General features: G+C 45.9%; 1 pseudogene; it reads right to left on the bottom strand.

Annotated features, from left to right (window-relative positions):
- Positions 1–231: 231 nt before the first annotated feature.
- LOC144252838 (E3 ubiquitin-protein ligase RNF152-like) lies at positions 232–853 on the bottom strand (annotated as a pseudogene).
- Positions 854–3511: the final 2658 nt, after the last annotated feature.

The raw sequence follows: 3511 nt of genomic DNA, 5'->3' as shown, positions 1-3511 counted from the left end.
TATGAGGATGCATGCAATCATCTTCAAAGCCGTTGCCATCCACACTCAGAACAATTCACCTGGCATCTTGTAGAGACCGTCACCTTCCTCCCTTGGCATCTGTCTTCAGGTGAATCAAGTGGCAACCCAGAGGCCAGCGCTCAGCACCAAATGGTCAGTGTCGCCCCCCATCATCTCGCTGGGATCCCATCACCAACACCTACTCAACCCCTAAGTTGGCACCCACAAGAGCCTTCCCTGCACCCCGCCTCAGCCACAGGATATCACAGTGAAGCGCTTAGAAATGCAAGACATGTTGTGGAGCACGATGCCCAGGAGGAAGACCAAGACACAGGCCACCAAGATGACAGTGCACACGCCCCACCAGGTGGAGCTTTTCACCACGCCCCGCCTGTCCGGCTCCTCGGCCACCGCCTCCTGCGGAGCCCCGCCTTGCAGCGGCTGCTGTTCCGCAGGGATGGTCACCACGGTGACGGACTTCTGCTGGCTCCCGGGGAGCAGGCGGCAGCCCATGTCTCCTGGCAGCAGTGTGCCCTCCTTGGAGATGGGCAAGGGCAGCATGTAGCACCCATTGCTAGGCAGTTTGATGAAGACCGGAGAGTGCTCGGAGGTGTGCTGAATGGCGATGACGGCCAGGACCTCGGGGTCATAGGGCAGCTGCGACACGGAGAAGCCAGGGGGCAGCTTGGTGATGCCGAGGCACCAGGGGGACCTCACGTCCTTCTGGCTCATCCTCATCTGCTGCAGGCACACCGAACAGCAGGTGTGTTTGCAATCCAGCAGCTTAGTAGGGGCTGTAGTAGTTGAAGCAGATCTGACATTCCAGCAGCGAATCCTGGGACAGCGTCTCCATGGTGGACCGCGAGCAGCAGGGGCAGCGCCAAGACCCAGGGCAAGGAGCCGGTACTCGGAGGCCTCCACTCTGCCTTTTCAGTGCCGCCGAGGGAGCTCACAGGCATCTAGCATTCGTGGGCGTGTTCATTTCTTTCTCCGCAGCGCGCTCGGGCGCCCGCTACACAGGCGGCGGCAGCATCGCTGGGTGGTCCCGGCGCGCCCGCCCGGCTCAGCCAGACGCGCGCCGCGGGCCGGCAGCCGCCCGCTCCTCCCGCGGCGGGCTGCGGGGCGGCGCGGGCAGCGCGGCGGCGGCGCCTGCAGCCCAGCTCTCCGCCCGGCCCTTCGGGCGGCGCCCCACCTGCCCGGCCGCCCTCCGCATCCCCGGTCGGACACCGCCGCCAGCCAAATATTTTAATTATGTACAGTGAGTGATTTTTTTTTTACCCATTAACATTTGTCTGCCAAAACTAATCTCAAAAAAGATAGCAAGCTATATTTTCTAAAAATTAGTTTCAATTGGTAAATTTCCTAACTCTGTTATTAGCCTTCAATTATTTAGATGATTAGATGATTAATTTCAAAAGCATGCTCCTAGCTTCCTAGTAAACTATTGAATTTCTAGACAAAAATGAGAAAGGACCTCTCTTAGGAAAATAAATAAGTGTTGGATATAACTATGTAAAAATGCAGGGAAAAGGCCTAAAAATCCATGTTTTCAAAATATATTTCATGACAATATTTTGCTGCGAGCAAGCAAATGAATTTGCTCAAAAGTAGACAGCAAACAAAATAAATTTAAAACCAAATAGATTGAATTCTTTTTTCCTCTTTTGAACTCCCACTCACTAAACATGTTCTTACTGTATTATCAATTTTAATTATTTTCCATTGATTGGGCACTTGACATATTAAGAACCTTATTGGATATAGTGAGAACTCATTCATACACAGTACCCTAAAATAAATTAGGTTGAGGGGCAGTAACCTAGTAAGAACAGCCTCTGTTTAATTCCTGGAGGTATCTCAGGAATTAAAGAAAACTTTAGAGAAGCTAAGAAGAAAATTTAGAAAGTGACCAGAGAGGTTGTGTTAGGTCACTATTTCTCAAACATTAGCAGACATCTGGATCACCTGTAGGATTTTTGTAACAGTGTAGAGTTTGGAGTTCTACCACCAGAATTTTTTATCAAGCCTGGGGGAGATTCAAGAATTTTCTGTTATAATGAGTTCCTACTAGATACTGTGGTCTGGGGACCACTCTGGAGAACTCCAGTGTTTGGGAGATGGCTTTCTCGCTTTCTGGCCATTTTTACATTGTCCTCAAAGTATTCCTCTTCTCCATCAAAGTCATAATTGAACCTGTCTCCACATGGATTCTTCCTTGTGGCTCATCTCTCAGGCAAGGAAGAGCCCTTCTTCAGGCCCTTGGAGGCTTTACAGCAGCAAAGAATTTGCCACTCAGCTTGCAGCTTGTATGTTTATGTTGCTTATGTAATTTCTTTTCCTGAGGAGAGAAATGATTCTTAAAGAGATGTATTTTATTGCTTAACAGTAAGTCAGCTGTTTAAAACTAAATTAACTAATTTCCAGAATGTCAAGTTAAAAGAGTAGCACTGAAGCCTGAAACAGCTGCAGAGGCAATTGCAGAAGTCTGCGCTCAATCAGTGGAAATCTGAAGCAGCCAAAGCAGCTTTATCTTTAAACACTTAAGTTCTTTCTTCTTTCAAATAACTCATATTCGTTCAACTGTATTGTGATACTCTAAAAAAATGCCAACATTGTCATTTCTGTATGCATTTTTTAAACCAGTTCTTCTGAAGAGATGAAATTAAATTTTCAGTCTCTAATGACATAAACTAGCCCTCCTAATATCTTGCTGTATATAACACATGCTCCCATTCTCCAAGACCTTAAGGGAATCCAGAAAGATGCTAAAGAGGATGGAGAGGCTGCCTTTCTGTACACTGTACACTTTTCTGACTCTTAAATTGAAGGGACTTTATGATTTTGGCTTCCCCTCTGCAGGTTCCCTGTACACTGGCCCTGATGTAGCTTTCCAACTGGAGTGACCATATTAAAATATCTGTATTATTTTTCTCCTGCTGCTATAATAAATTACCACCAATTTGACATCTGAAATGAATTTATTACTTCACAGTTTTGTGATTTTGTAAAACTTCACCAGGCTAAAATCCAAATGCTATAAGGGTGTGTTTTCCTGTTTGGAGGTTCTTGGGGAGGATTCATTTCTTTGCTCATTTGCGTTACTGGTAGGATTTAGTCCTTTGTGGCTGTGAGCAAAATGTTGTTCCCAGCTATATACGTTCTTTGAGCTTGGTCCTTGTCCTCCATCTTCAAACCAGCAAACAGTTGACCATACTGTGCTTGAAATGTTTTCCCCTTTCCATCTTGTCATATCCCTCTGATCTTCATAGGAACAATTCTCTGCTTTTAAGGACTCATGTAACTAGACTCGGTCCAAGTTAATCAAGGATACTCTTTACATCTCAAGATCCATATTCTGAATCATATCTGCAAAATTCCTTTTCCATGTAGCATAATGTATTCATGGAATATATGTCTAGGAATTAGACATTTTGGGGCTTATTATTCTTCTTATCACACTCTTTAAATAAGGCCATCTCTAAAAATAATTATGGCATATTTATTAGTCAGC

The sequence above is a fragment of the Urocitellus parryii genome, unplaced genomic scaffold (genome assembly GCF_045843805.1).
Source record: "Urocitellus parryii isolate mUroPar1 unplaced genomic scaffold, mUroPar1.hap1 Scaffold_61, whole genome shotgun sequence".
NCBI classification, from domain to species: domain Eukaryota; kingdom Metazoa; phylum Chordata; class Mammalia; order Rodentia; family Sciuridae; genus Urocitellus; species Urocitellus parryii.
This window is presented reverse-complemented; position numbering and strand designations above follow the sequence as displayed.